This window comes from Pararge aegeria, chromosome 6, assembly GCF_905163445.1.
Source record: "Pararge aegeria chromosome 6, ilParAegt1.1, whole genome shotgun sequence".
NCBI lineage: Eukaryota > Metazoa > Arthropoda > Insecta > Lepidoptera > Nymphalidae > Pararge > Pararge aegeria.
In genome coordinates this window covers 8597649-8615743 of record NC_053185.1, presented here as the reverse complement: position 1 = coordinate 8615743, position 18095 = coordinate 8597649, and the positions used below count along the sequence as shown (strand labels likewise).

At 37.2% G+C, this 18095-nt stretch overlaps 1 protein-coding gene across 2 annotated transcripts in view; it reads left to right on the top strand.

Moving 5' to 3' along the window:
- The first annotated feature begins 5193 nt into the window (after window positions 1–5193).
- The window catches only part of LOC120624811 (Ca(2+)/calmodulin-responsive adenylate cyclase-like), a 138392-nt gene continuing 125490 nt past the window's right edge, over window positions 5194–18095 (top strand). For both annotated transcript variants that reach the window (XM_039891565.1, XM_039891564.1), the window contains exon 1: window positions 5194–5490. The gene's annotated coding sequence lies outside the window, so the exon portion shown is untranslated. The remainder of the gene's footprint in view (window positions 5491–18095) is intronic.

The window sequence follows — 18095 nt, the reverse complement described above, 5'->3', positions numbered from 1 at the left end:
GACCCCTTAAATATTTATTTTATTCTGTTTTTTAGTACTTACTTGTTGTTAAAGCGGCAGCAAAAATACGTCATCTGTGAAAATTTCAACTATTACTGTCTAACTTTCACGTTTCATGAGCCTTGTGACAAACAGACATACGGACGAACAGCGAAGTGTTAGTATTAGGGTCCCGTTTTACCCTTTAGGTACGTTATTCTATAAAGAGCTTATAATATTTTTAAACGCCCTACAGCAGGAGTGAGAATAGGCAGATGCGAATAAACATGCCACGTTCGCATCGATGTTAAAAGATCGAAAGTTGTACGCGGACGAAGTCGCGGGAAACATATAATAATATTCGGCAATCATTGTTAATTATGTTTTGTTTTTAAACAAAAAAAACTAAAAGCACCTTCCCATAATGCAAGCTTTAGCCAACCAAACTAATATTGTTTTGTTTTTTAAAGGGATCAAATAATTTAACCACGTAAATAAAAAAATCCTTTTTTCGGAACCCTCAGAGCGAGACTCTGACTCGCACTTGGCCGGTTATTTTTATAAATAGGAATATTTCTTTATATTTATAATGTCACGTAGCACCAAACACCTTATCGAAAGCTGAACGTGTTAAATCCCCCCTGAGTTATATTCTTCTATTTACTTAATAATAAAACCTAATAGCTGCTTGCACATGCAAATACAGTTCGCCCTTACAAATACTTAGTGTAAATTATTCAGTACACTCACACGAAATTATATAAATTATGTTAGTATAAATTGGAGGTAATATTGGCCCTTATACAGGAAGAAATTTGATTCCAAGCAATGCCGAAAGCAGACACACACGGACAGGTATTAGCACGGAACATCACACCACCATCCACGTCACCTGGCGTCGGTTGCTACTACACTTACAAATCGCGCTCACGCACTATGTGATGCTCTTCACTTACAAGGTGAGCTAGCACACGTACGTAGGGTGCTACGTTGAAATGGACATAAATAACCAATAAAAGAAGGTAAACAAAAACGCAAGGTGCGCCCTTTGGAGGCTGAAAGGAGAATGGCCTATCTTCCTTTTGTAAGGGGAGTGACAGATACGATTGGAAGACTCCTTAAACAGCGGTATGATATAAAAACTGTCTTCACACCCTTACAAAAGATTGCCCACTTGATGCGCTCCCCAAAGGATCGTTTACCATACCAGTGTCCCGGTGTGTACAAAATCGACTGCAGATGTGGAAGCTCTTATATTGGACAAACAAAGAGATCCATAGCCACTCGGGTCACCGGACATATAAAAGCGGTTAGAGATAATGAAACACAGAAGTCAGCGATTGCGGAGCACATTCTACAAGGGGGCACCCAGCACTGGATAGAGCTACATGACCCAACACAGACACAAGTTCTCTCCACCGTGTGGAGATCGCATCTCAGTGAGGACGGTTTTAAATTAGCAAGTGTGTGGCCCAGTGTTAGAATTATGCAAACCAAGAAAGCATCGTACAGCTTCTCAATTTAAAAGTGACGTTGTCAGTGTAGCGTGTCGAAATGTTCGTGAAATACCGACAAAAAGAACACGAAAGCGGGTAGTCAGATTCTGTCCGTGACATCTCGAGCCCGCAGTCACGTCGTGACCACGATCCATGCAACTGGGTCGAAATATCGACTAATTTAAAATATTATCGTGGTATGTACCCGTTGATCTATACTTAAGAAATGTTGATTAACCACGAAAATCTTAGTTTAAAATCTTTAATTAGGTATATTATTTATATCATTACGTACCTCATTTTTTCAAATACAAATGGCCGTTGTCACTACACACGACGAACAAGTCTTAGCAACTCATAAAACCAAACTTGTCTATGGTTCCTGTCACCTGCTATGATTTATTTCCTAACTTCCAAAAGGAGGGTTATGTTTTGATATTACGTAATTATCTATTTGCAAATTTGGCTATATTACCAGGTTTCAAATGTGTTAACGAAATGATTATGAAAAGTAAAAAAATATAGCAAAAGGAACGGGTCTGATTGTATTGGTCGGGCTGTTACTGAGAGCTCACTCCCAGCCGCTATCCCACTACTGCCCGATACGGAGCCTTTTGGCTGCTGGGTTTCCCCCCTGGCCCGATTCGCCCCTCCTTAGTCAACCTGCACCCCATAGATTCCTCCGGGGGGTCCATATTAATACGGGGCTTAGTGTGGACGTCCAGTCAACATGAGCCAATCAGTATCAGGACTCCTGACCTCAAACCATCCTCCGAGCCCGACCTCCGAGTAGCCGGATTACAGGAGACGCCACGCTCCCAGTCTATGAAACTAGGAAAAATAATCTACCCTATCTGCGGAAGAGACACGAGTTCGAATCTAGGTCAACTCAATAAAAAAACTTTCGAATTTAAAACGATATTTTTTTTTTTAATTTTTTTTTTTGAAAAATGTCGTTCTGTAGTCATTCATTTTGTATCAATTTATTTTTTATGTTTATAGTTGAGCGCTTGACTGCAATTACACCTGATGGAAAGCGATGATGCAGTCTAAGGTGGAACGCGCTCGCCTAGAAGATGCCTATTCACTCTTGATTTATAGGTATTTTTATTGTAGGCACTGGGGAAAATGGAAGCTGGAAGGGCATTCCAGATCCTAGCGGTGCGGATCAGAAACGAAGATGCGAAGCGCGTGGAAGTGATGATGCAGTCTAAGATGGTAGCGGGCTAACCTGTTAGGGAGTGTGGCAGTTATATTTAACCGATATTCCTAATCGGTTGCTACGTGACATCGTACCAGAACGCTCAATGTATTAGAGGCATGTATTTATGTTCAGAAATTATAAATTCCCAAATTTCCTGGAATCGAACCCGGAATCTTAAGCTTAAAACGAAGGCGCTTACTGCTCCGCCAGGGAGGTCGTCATCAATATCGAGGGCATCGCCCGTGCAGCAATGACGTGGGTTCTGGCTTCTGGGCTATTTACGTCCGTTCAACTGGGAACTGTCAAACAGAAGATTGGCGAACTTAGAATGCACGGTTTGTATTTGATTTAATATTATTGATACAAAACATTCGACGTTTCGCACTAATTTAGCACACTCATTGACCTTCTTCCTGCACTGGTACGCGAAACTGCGTCCGAGCTTTCAATTGCTACGGAATGCTAAATAATTTAACATTTCTTCAAATTGGAGTATAGCAATACTTAGTATTTTAATCCTACTACATATTAATATTATAAAGTTGAAAGTGTGGATGTTTGTTACTTAATCACGCAAAAACGGCTGAACGGATTTGCATGAAATTTGACAAGCATGTACTTACACACACACAGAAAAGAACTTAGTCTTAAGTAGTTCCCGAGGGAAAATTTAAAAAAGGTTACCAGCTAAGCGGTGAGCTTTGAAATTTGGTATGCCTATTCTATGGAAAAGGAAATTTTATTTCGTATACTGTCACTATTGCGATCTCTCAAATAGTTCTCTTGGTAAGATTAAAACTTGTTAACGAGCGAAGCTTTAGACCCAATTCTTAAGTCCACGCAGACGAAGTCGCGGGCAGAAGCTAGTATTTTTATATATATACTGTGACTATTATCGACAGAGAAGGGGAAAAAAAGATGGCACATGTAAATCTTTAGATTTTTGATACGATTGATCATTAATTTCAGGAATTAGCAATAAAGTTATAAAATCTTAGATTTAAGATGTGAAAAAGTGAAGCCAAGTTATGAAAACTATATTTTATCAAGTACATTTGGCCTCGATACAGTTTTATATATCATCATCACCATCATCATCATAGCAACCGATAGACGTCCACTGCTGGACATAGGTCTTTTGTAGGGAGTTCCAAATTCCACGGTGCTGTTCCGCTTGGATCCAGCGGCTACCTGCGACGCGCTTTATGTCGTATGGAAAGCATGGAAAGCCGAGAAAAGAACCTCATTGGTGGGTTTAAAGCCGGGTTCAGATTTTATCCTTCGCCCAATTCGATCACCTCGCTCGTGCCATAGACACGTATGTATCTATGGCACGAGCGAACTCTAGCATAGTTGTGTATCATGATTGCATATGTGGACGGGTGATAATAATACACAGGCATAATACGCTGATACGATACGCGATATCGGATCAGTTTTCAGTTAAGTAAGTGTGACTGTGAAAGTGCGTTAATGAATCCAACCTAAACCAAAGGTATTTTTCTTTCAATCAGTATGTAGGTAAGTTCGTACAAATCTTGTAGTATATAGTATAGACGTGAGATTAACGAATAAATCTGTTATGTACTCATTTAGGGTCAGTGGCGTGCACTGGGTTTCTTACCAGGGTATGCATACAGCAGGAAAATGGCATAACACTGCAAAAAATCTCCTTCTATACGAGTTATAATATCAATTTGTGTGTAGTGTAGGCAGTGCTTTTGTGCATGTATGAAGCGCACGCCACTTCATACATGCACAAAAGCACTCACGCCACGACCGTCTTAGATTGTATCATCCCTTACTAAGTAACCACCACTTGAAAATGCAGTCAAGGCCGAACGCGTAGTGGAATAAATAAACAAAGAAATTTAGATAGTTTAGATAAACTATACCTACAGTCTTCAACTATTACTCCACGCTGGAAAAAACCTACAAACTCACTTATGAATTAATTATTTAAGTTCGATAGCCTATTCGATGCTAATAAAGAAGTTACTTGCTCCTTACCACAGAATAGGCTTATTTAAAGCCTTATTAGGATATTCGTACTAAGAACACGTAGGCACCTACGTAGGTACTAGGTACCTACCTAACTACTTGTGAGCCTGCTAGTTTACGGGATATATCTTATCATAACATTTATCAAGCTTTTCATTAATGTTCGGTTATCTTATCAATTACAAGCTAATTACGACAGCTTATAGATAGTTTCCAACTTTAGGTAATTTAACAATAATATTATCGGCGTGGGTAGCGTTATGGTTGGTAAGTTTTTTTTGGTAGGTATATTTGTTGATTTCTACGTAAACACAACTATACTATAATAAAGTATCTGCCGGTAGCTATGTAGAGATTCGTTCATTCATTTTCAATGTCCGGTATAATACTACCATTGAAAGAAGGTGCGTGTGGTATATCAGCCGCTCTCTTCGCGTCGCAGCTCTCCCCGGACCTCGTACATTTCTGTTACACGAGGTAACCCGACCGACTCAAACGGCGCGCGCCCGGCAGTCATCGAGCGGCGGCCAGCTAAGATGCTACTATGAAGATTTTAGTGATACATTTGAATTCATGTGACATGCGCGCTCATATTCTATCAGATCTTGAATAAAAACAAACATACGAATTGGATTTCAGTGATCAAACTTTGTGTTAGTGGTGTTAGTCTTCACTCTTTGTTCTTAGTATCCTTGCAAGTTTCATAAAACGATCTCGATTTACGCTTGTGCTGTGTTTATGTTCGAGCGCGGTTCCCGATCCGACCGCGCCGTGTTGGAGGGACGTCGCCCTCGAGGAGTTCGTAAAGAGGTAAGCCTCTAGATATGGCTATTTTAATTTTAATCTTTAAGATCAAAATTGCACCAAGCGGCGTGTTTGGATGCACCTAGTGATTTATGGATCAAGAGCCGGTTTCAACCCCAAAAGATGCCTTACTTATTAAAATCCGGTTTCAAAACTGCGGTTGCTTATTTGTATTTGTAAACTTCGTGTGAAACTGTTGTAATTTATGACAAAAGTTTAGATAAGTATAAAACTGGTTTGTCTTTTTCAAATTGTCACACTTTTGTAGTTTGGCCTTAATTTTTTATTACGTAATTTAAATTATTTGTGATGATAAACGCAGTAACTTATTAATTTAGTGCTTTACTAAGTTTGCTTGTTTTGCGTAACTTTGACCTATTATTTTATTTAAAAGTAATAAAATTCAGAATAATAATATTTGAGCTTCGAAATGTGAAGTTCCTACGTACCTAGGTACTTATTTGTTACGTGAACTCCTACGATTTCATATTGTAACTGTAAGTAAGAAGAAAGTTCGGTTGGTATAACTATTCATTTAGGTATAAATAAACAATAAAAATGTGAAGGTCTTGAATTTGAAATGATAACAATTTTCCTAGTTGCTGTCGTTGTCCTAGATTTATTGACCACTGCAGGGCTAGCACAGGCAGGAGACAAAAATTATATCCCCCGATTAGGTATATCCCCTGACAAGGGGTATAATTAACGTGTCCACCTGCTAAAACACGGTAGCATGGAAAAGGAGAAGTTTACCTCCGTTTATTTTTACACAGGTATATTATTTGGATATTATTTCCCCTTGTGCGCCAGTGCTTTGAGAGTTGGTAAAGCTGTGGGAGAAGATAAATTTTTATCCTTTCCCCGGGGAGATTTGGCGTGGTGGTTATCTAACTATCTTACCATTACATCTGTCCCTTGGGCAGGACAGAGTAATGTGGGACTCCCCCCCCTCTAAAGGGGGTATACCTGAACTTAAACCACCACGGCATGGCCCTCTTTGTCAGACGCCGAGGAAACCCGTTGTATACTTCCCGGACGAGGTAGTATCTATATAGGTACTAGGAACGTATACGTGTCCTTCTGCTAAAACACGGAATCATGGAAAAGGAGAAGTTTACCCCCGTTTATTTTTACACAAGGTATATTAGGTATTTGGATATTATTTCCCCTTGTGCGCCAGTGCTTTGAGAGTTGGTAAAACTGTAGGAGAAGATAAATTTTTATTTTTATTTATTTTTATCCTTTATAAACTATTTAAAACTAAATAAAATGTAAAACGTCCTCGAAACCACAGCAGCGAGGCACAGTTCCTAAAATGCTGGCAGCATTGCCCCTTTGGATGGCCAAACTAATTCGTTGGCCAAGGTAACTGCCCGCTCTAGGATCACCGGTAGACTCGATAACCCTTTTCGATAATTCTTTGAAAAGGGTTCTAATTAGGTATTATCTACCAAATTTACTATGTGTGTTTTATTTTTGATCATCAATAGCCCGTAGTAATGTCCACTGTTGTATTAAAGACCTCACCCGATGGAAGGGTTTGCCCATAATCACCACGTTGGGCAGACGCCTTGGTGATCACAGTAGATGGTAGTAGTAGCATAGAGGATGCTTCCGCCCGTTCTCCGTTATATTCCCTTAGTCGCCTCGGACGACATACGCGGGAAGAGGAAGAAGACAATTGTATTCTATATCATTCTATAAAATGGTAATTTGGGTACTTTTTATTCCTAAGGGACACGTCCGGTAGGGCAGTAATCCCAACCTAATCAAAATTTAAAACAAGAATCATTCTAACGGAAGGTAGATAGAAATCCTAATTATTGATGCAACACAATCTCCGCTAAGAATTCCGGCAGATAGGTACGTAAATAGATAGCTATTTACTAAGTAAGTTCTACTGGTAGGTAGTCCCTAAAACAAGTTTATTAAAGTCTTGTCCCTAGCCTATCTCTAACCCAATATCTTTAATATAGATTGCAAAAGATGCTCGTAAATGCTTGTAAATTACGGTCTTTCAAATATTACAACCATTCCTACACGTGGTATTACCAACTAGGTATGGGTACTAACTTATTTCCTACCTATTTGGCTGATCTACTACTAGACAAAGGCCCTCGCTACAGTTCTAAGCCGGAATAAAAAAATTACAATTGCAACAGCACAAATTAAGTGTAAGATTCCGTGCACGTTCAGAATCGAAGCTCGGTTTCGTCTATCGAAGTCTAACAACGGCATAGTAAAATGGAATTAAATGGTCTCGTAAAATAAAGACTTGCATGAGATCAATTTTGTTCTGATATTACGGTGTTTAGATGCTCGAATTCGAAATCGACTCCACTATAGCGTACAGTACAACTGAATGCAGTAGGTACAACTACTAACGGCAGTGTACTGTATTCAGTTTTATCGATCGTATTTTTTATGTCTATGGCAAATCGATAAATTATTTGGTTTGCATTGACAATACAAAGTACAGTGACGTGCATTCCATTATGCACAATGCACGCCGCTGATCGCTATGCACGCCACTGTATTTTGAAATGCTAGTGAAATTGGTACTTTCCGGATTTCAATGTTGACATCAATGGTCAAAACTTTTGACAGAACCAAGTACACTCACAATTTTCCAATAAGCGAACTACGCCCGCTGTCTTAAATTTTATCAGCACGATTTTACTGCGCAATTGAAACATCAGGTCATTTATTGTTTTTATAACTATTGTGTAATCTAATTTACAAGAGATATACCTAACCTACAGTGGCGTGCACAGGGTTTTTGACCAGGGTAGGCATAAAGCAGGTGCTTGGCATAAAATGGAAAAATTCCCCTCCAATACGAGTTATATAAAATAATTTGGGTATGCAGTGCTTTTGTGCATGTATGAAGTGCACGCCACTGGTTACCTAGGTTAATGGTGATATCTTCTTAAAACTATAACGCATTTACTGGGAATCATCATCTTATCGTCTCGGCAATGGAACTGCATGTCTAATCTGACCAGTAAAACTATTTAAACTGCTAAGGAAAGAAGAAAGGACCCAGCAAGTTTTTATCATAGCCTATATACAGGAGGCATCCGCCGTGGCTAGTTACCACCCTACCGACACAGACGTGCCGCCAAGCGATTAAGAATTCCGGTATAATGATGCGTTAAGCCGATAAGGTGTATGCATTTAATATAACCTCTATTAGGTAACCTAACCAGACCTCTAAAATTTAGCATCATAAAAATCTTGTTATCATGTGTCTCTTAATAAAAATGTCTATGATTAGGCCGCTACCCTCTGACTGCATCATAAGGTGAGATTGCAGTCAAGGTCTAAATTGTAGTCGAATAAAAAAAGTCCCACCGCTGGCCTTGTTACTCATAAAAGACATAGCTTAGACCCGCCAGGCTGCTCCAATGCGAATTATCAATAATAACGGGGTATAATAGCGGCCAGCGGGTTATAACGAATATTATCAATATTAAGCAATACTTACAGAGACCGACAGCTTAACGTGCTCCCGAGGCACGAAACTTTATATATATTTCCAAACTCTAGGCTTACTCTTATAATAATTGTTTACGACCTCGTGATCCGTAGTCTACCAACTTTTTATACTTGTCGAAAACGACATTGGATCTCAGCCATACTTTTACAGCCAGCGCTCCATAAATCTTTTTTTTTTATAGTAGGAATTGACGGACCAAGCAGATGGTCTACCTTATGGTACGTGGAAACCAGTGCCTATAAACCGAGCCTACAAATTGAAGCCGGCGGACACAGGCAACCTGAGTGTAGAATAATGACCCAGCAATAACGCCGTTCATACCAAAACACAGAAATGCTGCTATGGAGTAGAAAACTTAGTCAATTTCACGTCGTTATAACACGAACCTAAAGAAAGCGTCAAAATTTAATAATAATTTATTAATTAATAAAAAAAAACTATAAATTAGGGATACAGTAAATGCGAAAAATACAGCTGCCGAAGAAGGACTTCTAGTGTTTTATAAATGATGTTGAAGTTACTTCAAAACAAAAAAAAAACAAAATACCCACCGCCACAATGTCATGGACATTGGCCGTGCATCAAATATCATTATTCATTTTAATTATTTATTGAAAACTATTTATTTATCAATTAATCAATTTTATAAAATATCAATTTTAATATCACTTGCTTTACACGGTGAAGGAAAAGATCGTGAGGAAACCAGCATGCCAGCAACCAAAATATACTCTTATGTGCACATCTCTGTAACTACTTTTATTTGCTCTATGTGTATCTTATATCTCTGTAGCTACTTTTATCTTTGGTGTACAATACAAGTGTATTCATTCATTCATTCACTCACTCATGTTTAATTATAAACATAATTTAAAACCAACTTTAAAAAATTATTGTAACAAAAGCTTTTGAGAGATTTAACTCGTATCCTAAAAGTCACACTAGCACAACATAAATAATCTTAGTTACAGTCTAAGATGATTTCGACATATAATATGTTATCAATTACAGCTACTGGCATAGTATAATTGGTAGATTGTAGTAAGAAGCGTAACGCACGAACGGTGAAGTCATTGCCCGTTGGTAGAGATGATGTCAGAACTTTTGATTGCAATCGCGGGACTCGTTCAAGCGACAAAGTTTGATAAAATAAAAGTTATAATTTTATTTACAACAATTTTTAAAGAAGCTTTTAATAGATGCAGTATATAGTATATAGGCTTACAAATAATATATCGTTTGACGACCTCTGGCGCAGCGGTGAGAGCTGTGGTTTTAAGTTTCAGGTCCCGGGCTCGTATCTTATTTTATCTGGTCTTGTCACAGTCTGGGCTAAGCGATTTAGTTTTACATTAGTATGTCGAGCTTTATAACTTACCACCCGGTAAGATTACTTAAAAATAAAAAATAAATGATACCCATTCGTCAAGATGAGTTCCTAGAACAGTGGGCGGTGTGGTATTTGATCCCTAGCAGGGGAATTTGGGAATTTATTATTTTAGGGGCTATTGACCGGGTTGGTTGGTCTGGCAGGATTCGTTCTGATGCCGCGTAAAAAAAGTATTACATATTGTGTTAAGTTTTTTAAAAACTTCTGCGAAAGGAATAATTTTCCATTATGTTTAATTAAAAACTTCTGCGAAAGGAATAATTTTCCAGTGCTACCTTAAAGTAGTTATTTTGTGAGAATGATAATGGTCGGCCCTATGCCCCATAGCGGGCACATGCCTCCCCTCTCATAGGACAGAAGGATTTAGAGTTTAAACACTCCACGCTGCTCATTATCGTATGTCAGTGATGATTTTAGGAAATTTATTATGGCAAAATACGTAGTAAAAGCTTTAAAGTTTTTTTTTTTATTTATTTTTTTGTAAAATTTTCGCTTGGTAGAAAAAAATAAATATTTATTCCTAAGCAATTGTGGTTAATGTCGTAAATCGTTTATGTATAAATACGTCTTGGAAACTTCATTGGTTTATGTGATATAAAAATACGGAATTACTTTTATGCGTAATAGTACTGTTTGTTTCCCTTGAAAAGCTAATAAATAAATGATTGAAACCGTCAGTTGCTGGAGCATGGGACTATGATAGTTCTCAACTCCGGGCGAGTACTGAAAAGTCTAAAGCTTTAACCCGATCTGGGTATCGACTTATGTAATCTGTAGTCGATCACGCAAACTCCTTGGTCACTAGGCCAACGAAGTCAGTCATTATCATCATATCAGCCATACGCCCACAATATGGCACGGGTCTCCTTCCACAATGAGAAAGGTTAAAGCTGGCTTAGTGCGGATTGGTGGACGAATTCAGTGTGAATATGGAATTACGGATTGCGGATCTTATAGTCATACTGAGAAGGATATGTATATGCGAAGAGTAGTTAGTTGCTTGGTTCAATACACAACTTCGAACAGTTAAAAAGTTTCCCTTTCAATGAACTCAGCTTGATGTTTAATTTAGCTAATGCTTAGTGTTTATCTGGAACACCAATCTTAGTATACTATACTATACTAGATATTAAATACTTAAAATAACCTAAAATAGTAGAGGTTTGTCGATAATTACCACGCTGGGTGGTCAGGTTGGTGATCGCAGTAAATGGTAGTAGTAGCACTGAGGACGTTGCTGCCTGCACTTCATACATGCACATAAGCACTGCCTACCCAAATATGTGTACGATGTAGTTTGAAGTTTTATGAAGTTTTCCTGCTGTATACATACCCTGGTAAGAAACCAAATGCACGCTACTGTTGGTGACAGCTGTATGCTGATCTGTCACCACACGGAAATAAATACTTATCTATGTAGACATAATATTATAGGTACATTACACTTTTTTTTTTCAGTAGGATGTTTTATCGCTCGGGTGAATTCGCTCGGAACCGGTAGCTACGTTTAAAAAGCTTTGCCAATAGAGGCTTGTAAAACGTTTCGATCTTTAGTTATTAACGTTAAACTTTCAGCTTGGCATTTAAACGAATTTATCGACAGAGAAAGGAATGTCTAGTATTATTAAGTAACTTTTTGAAGGCTTGAAATTTCCTCATTAATCTTTGGATTCAAGTCAAAGAGATTTCGTGTTTAATTGTTAAACTACAATGTATTTGGTTAGTACCTACTGATTATCTAGTCAATTAATTTGTTTTATTACAAATGTATTTATTTTTTAAATAACTACTCAGTCAAACTCAAACTTCTAATTGGCCTTAGGCGTCATGGTTATAAATACACTGTATGTAACTCACAATCTTCGCAGGCTATTCTTTTATTAACATCATCTCACTTCAAATTAAGTTCAATCTAGTTAAAGCAATAATAAGTAACCGAATAGTAATGGTGTCTTTTTATCTTTGGGTGTATCAACATCCTTTTACATTGGGAACATGATTTTACACGTTTTGCCATTCAAGCACTATGGGCACAAACATCCATCAGTTCTCAGAGTCATGTCATTTAATAAATCATATTTGTTGATAAATAAATAATTTAAAAACAATTGATACACTGCCAATATTGACGGCCGATTGGCGCAGTGGGCAGCGACCCTGCTTTCTGAGTCGTTGGATCGATTCCCAGATAAAGACAATGTTTGTGTGATGAACATTAATGTTATTCAGTGTCTGTGTTTTTATATGTATTTATATATATTTTTCATAAAAATATCCATCAGTCATCTTCAGTGGCGTGCATAGAGGGTATGCACAGTGTATGCAGATGATATAAAATGAAGATAATCTCAAGTATGAGTCATCAAAAACTTAAGAATAGGCATTGTAAGAGTTATAAATTCTACCTTTAAGTATTTATTAATGGTACTGGAGATTTTCTTCATTTTATATTATCTGCATACCCTATGCGTACCCTCAATGCACGCCACTGGTCATCTTAGTACCCATAACACAAGCTACGCTTACCTACTTTGGGGCTAGATGGCGATGAGTGTATTGTGGTAGTATATTTCTATAAAAATATATTTGAAAATCTTATAAGTAACAATACTTTTGAAATTAATACAAAATTATATTTAAAAATCTTATAACAATACTTTAGAAGCAGATAGATTTTTGGCAATATATCCTCTACGCACGTTTCGCTCTGTTACAACTGAACTTACAATGAATAACTGTTAAGTCAACATCTCCTGAGGATGCTCCGGTTACGGAATTAAAGTGCGTAGAGTACATTGCCGAAGATATGTTAGATGTGCAGTATAAGAATTGAAGACATTGTAAATTACAATACACAGATTCTCCTGCTTATCGCGGAGCATAGCAAATTAAGCGTAAGTTTCATAATACAAAATTAAATATATAAAGCTTATGTCTGCAGACTGTAAGTGATATCTAGACTGTGTCTTTCTTATCCGATATCGTTAAGCCTAACGCAACTTTACGAGATCGCATATTTATAGGGATTTATCGCTAAATAAACTTTACCATTTTATTATTGTTTGAAATCTCAATTGAACCTTCATAAGCTGTTTACCTTGAAATCGGCGAATTAGTCACTCGGTGGATTTGGAAGGCTTCCCTATAACATGCTTAACCTTAGGCCATACATAGATTAGTTTAGGAACCTAATTCACTTAAAATAATGAACTTAATTAACTAACAGGATGTCCAAGTTTGGAGGTTCCAATTTGACCTTTACATTTTCTTGGTGCGTCGAAAATCACTAAACTGATCTGAATCACTAGTCTCGGTAATTATTACTTTGTTATCTTCTCCCACAGCTTTATCAAGTCACCGAGCATTTGCGCACAAGTGGAAATAATATCCAAATAATATAGTGTACTTATAAACGGGGGTAAAATTCTATTCCCTCTCGCCGTGCTTTGGCAGGTGGACACGTAATTTTATCCCTTATCGGGGGATGTAATTATTGTCTCCTGTCTACTCTAGCCGTGCTGACAATAACGTTTGTTGCCTGGGAGTCCATGTTTATCTTTAATATACTATTGTAAACATAGATAGGAAAAAAGAATACAGGTATTGACTTCTTAGATTCCACTTAGGACCTCTTAGATTTTCCTGAAAGTAATTATTTTCAATCTATTTTTATTCCAGATCGTAGACATAATGTAAGGTCTAAGATAATGTTCTAAAATTTGGTGGAAGTGCCTTTGTGCTTTTGTTTTCTTTCCTTTAATTAGCTCGTAACTACCGACTCTCTTTGATCCCGACTTCCAGTTTAGTACAAAATTTGCGTTCGCAATCGAAGACACGTTTTCGAGTATGGAATAATTAAACATCGGAGAATAATGGAGCTTATTTGCATTTGGTTGAAGCTCAAATTTGTCTACAATTCATTAGATCGGGCTTTTCCTATATAACGCTTTAGAAGTACAGGATTTGCGACTCTAAAAAGATTAACGGAAGGTGGATTTAGACGATGCTGAGATCAATACTGTAAAACGACTCGGTGATTGCCAGCGAGCAAATCTTGTGCTAAGGCTACAGTCATTTGATGAATCTTGTAATAGAAGTTGATACCAACAAAAGTAATTCTCTCAGTTCTGGTAGTACCTAATAATTTTAAACGGATGCTCCTTTATATCGTGAGCACTTTAGTTACTGTCTTTTGATGACTTTCGGATGCCTCAGCAATCGTTACGTTAACGAAATGTTCTATCTCGTTTGTGTTTTTAGTAACCATTCGATAAGGTTAATGGAAGGGAAATACCGATCGACTTCTATTCTACCTGCATGCATTTAATTAATTAAAAAACTCCCATTAGAACTGACATAAACTAGTAGGATTCCGTAGCAATGACACAAAGGAAACTTCCTATTGTCAATAATTTAAATGTAAAAATAGTTAAATATGTGTAAAGATTTTTTTAGCGGTTATCTTGACTCTCAATAAAGTGTTTTTATTACCTCGTTGATCTAGTGGCTAGTATGTTTGACTACGGGTCACGATGTCCTGAATTCGACTCCCTCGTCAGGTTATAATGTATGAGGCCCACCAAACTAGATTGGAGCAGTGCGGTGGTTGAAAGTTTTTTCCCTCAAGAGAGGTAGATTTAATTAAATTTTTAATTAATTAAATCTCTTTCTTATGAAAAGGAGGCTTGTGCCCAGCAGTTTAACATAGTAATAGGTTGAGGATGATGAAACAAATTGTTCTAATATTCTTATATAACAAGTAATGTACAGACGGCCGGACCGACTCGTTCAACTACGGAACCCTAAGATCCCAATTTAGCAACAATTAAAAAATATTGTAGGTAGATAAGTACTTAAAGTTATATGATAATAATTAACCCACATGTTCGGGCCATTAAAGGGGCTTTATTCTCAGTAATAATATGTATAATCGAGAAACAAAAAGCGTAATAAATTATGTCATTGCTTAAACTTAATCAAGTTATCAATTTGTTTTTAGTATTGACTTGTTTTGTTAACAGTCCGCCCTTGTCCCATTTTTTTGTCATTTAGATAAATTTAATATGTGTGACTAAATAACGCTTTTCTAAAATATATTATAATGAATAATGAATACTTATGCTGAATACTTAATAGTCGGCCTTGCCTAGATAGCCCAGACTGCCTAGTCCTCATTCCACATTAAATTCATCATACTGATCGGAAGATCTGTTTATTTCCAGCAATCCTTATTAGCCTATTGATATCCCACGCCGTGTGGTGACGGCAGATCAGAATATATTTGTCACAACCCCTCCTCTTTCAGCGGGTGTCGTACGTAAACTACAAGCAAGCTCACTTCAGTACAGCTAACATAGGCCCGAGACAAAACTTATATACCCCGATTATATCTCCTCACAAGGGATTAAATGTACATACCCACTAGCCAAAGCACTAAACAGGGAGTAGGAGACGTTCACCCCCGTGTACACTTAGGTATATTATTTAGATATAATGTCCACCCGTGCGCCAATGCTTGGAGAGTTGATAAAACTGTGGGAGAAGATACAATTTTGTACTTTTCCCTTGGAGAAAAATATCTCCTCCGGCCATGCTAGCCGTGCAGGGAAGCTGAAAAGTTGGATTTATTTAGACTGTACCTACTTCCTAAATTTTAAATGCTGGGAAGTATATTCTGTTAATTAGTTCTTCTTTTAGCATTATAGACATATTAGGTTGACGTGATATGTATAGATATAGTTACAGTAGCTTAGTGTTGTAACATGCTAATTTTTTCTGGAAGTAGTACCTATTCTCAATTATAAAAATCTAGTAACATTATAAAATAGATATTTTATTATGAAATCAAACATGTGCTGACTATACCAAATATTGACCATTTAATTTTTGTATAAAGCGATAGTATAAAGTAATAAATATTTTTTTGTTATGATATTACCCTTTGCCAGGCTTTGACGCAAATGTAAGTTATTTCGTGTTTGACCAGTTTTTTATACGACCTTAGGTTTAATTAACTGCGAAAATGCCATCTTTGTGTGTCTAAACTTAGCTGCATATTCGACGTGTTATGAGGGGCGTGAACATTTTGTTGTCAATAAAATAAAGTAGATGTATAAAACTTTGTTTCTTTGTTAATATAATTTTAAAATTATATTTGTTAACTTGCCATTGGCGGATTGCATTGTGCTTTTTTGGCATTCTGCCATTATACTTGGACAAGTTTTCTGCAGCCGCTAAAACCCCTTTTGTAAAAAAATAAAATAAAAAAAAACCTATCTCAGTGGATGCTTCCGACAAAGGGTAACTGGTGCTTTTACACAACCATTGCTTCAGCATTGATGAGTCACTGAAACGCGACCTTTTCTTCCTAGTTTCCTTTCGCGATTTCGTACTTTCCACTGCAACGTTTAAATTCTGAGATAGTTTTAAATGTATGTACTATGGGATATATTCTAACTATGTGCAAAATTTCATTGAAATACGTTTAGCCGTTTATGCGTAATTGAGAAACGCACATCAACGCACCCAGAATTTATAAAGCACTTTGGCGCAACGTGTACCCACTTTGTACAAGTTCAGTTAGCAAGGTTTGATTGTTTGCTAACACTGGCCCGGCCAACCGAATAGTGGCAATGTTCAGTGCACCCATCAAAGGGTCTACATATATCGCCCAATTACAATATTATATCGCATAATCTTACTTAGAATATACGTAAAGCCGAGAAAGATATTTTAGACCATCGTAAAACTGAAGCAGGTGTTTCTAATTCCAACGAGAGGGTGGGATGTTATTACTTATTTGCTAGTTATTTATAAAGTTAGCATTGGACTTGTATTCATGCGTGTACTATATCTGGATAAACGCTTAAATTAATTAACGCGTAGGTGTTTCTAAATACCTAGGCTTACAAATATTTAGTGTTTTTACTGGCAAACGTGCAAAATTCTTGATGATGCATGCTCTCATCATTAGTTATTTAAATATGTACATACTACTTGTTTCATGTCTTCGCATGACGTGTGTATTTGTTAATATTAATTCTATATAAATTTGTTTTTACTTCATTTGTCGCGGAATGAAATGATTCCTATGTCCGCGCAATATCTGCGCAAAATTTCGCTACCTTCAGTTCAGATGAAGACCTAACTAAGGCTATTTCTTAAATCCTGCGGGAACGTACGTAACGTCCGTACTTTGATGGGATAAAAAGAATATTCTTAAGATATAAAGAAAAATAATATGCTTAGTCTGACTTGACTATCATCAATCAATCCGAAGTAGCGGGGGTCTACAATGCTAATTTCCTTACTTCGAGCTGCTACCTTCCTACTCAGAATTTCCTGACAGAAAGCCCAACGCCTAATACCTACTGCTTGGCCCAAATCCAGTACCGTGTAATCCATATTCGAACGTATTTATTATTATTACGTTTAAACCATCGAGTAACATCGATACTCAGGTGAGTTCGCATTCCAGCGATAACAAAAAAACTACTCAATTTACTTAAAAATGATCCCGAGAAATGCCCTGCAATATTCTTAGATTTCCAGGCAGCGTAGTTTATATAACCCGCCTCGGCTGTGAATATAATGTAGTTAGGAAGCTTAGCTTTATTTATTTAGGAAAAGCTTTCCGTCAAGGTTACTCTATTAATATCAACTTTTCGTTTTAAATTAGGTCCGGAGGTTGGCTTAATTTTTTTTATTTCCACCGGACCTTGC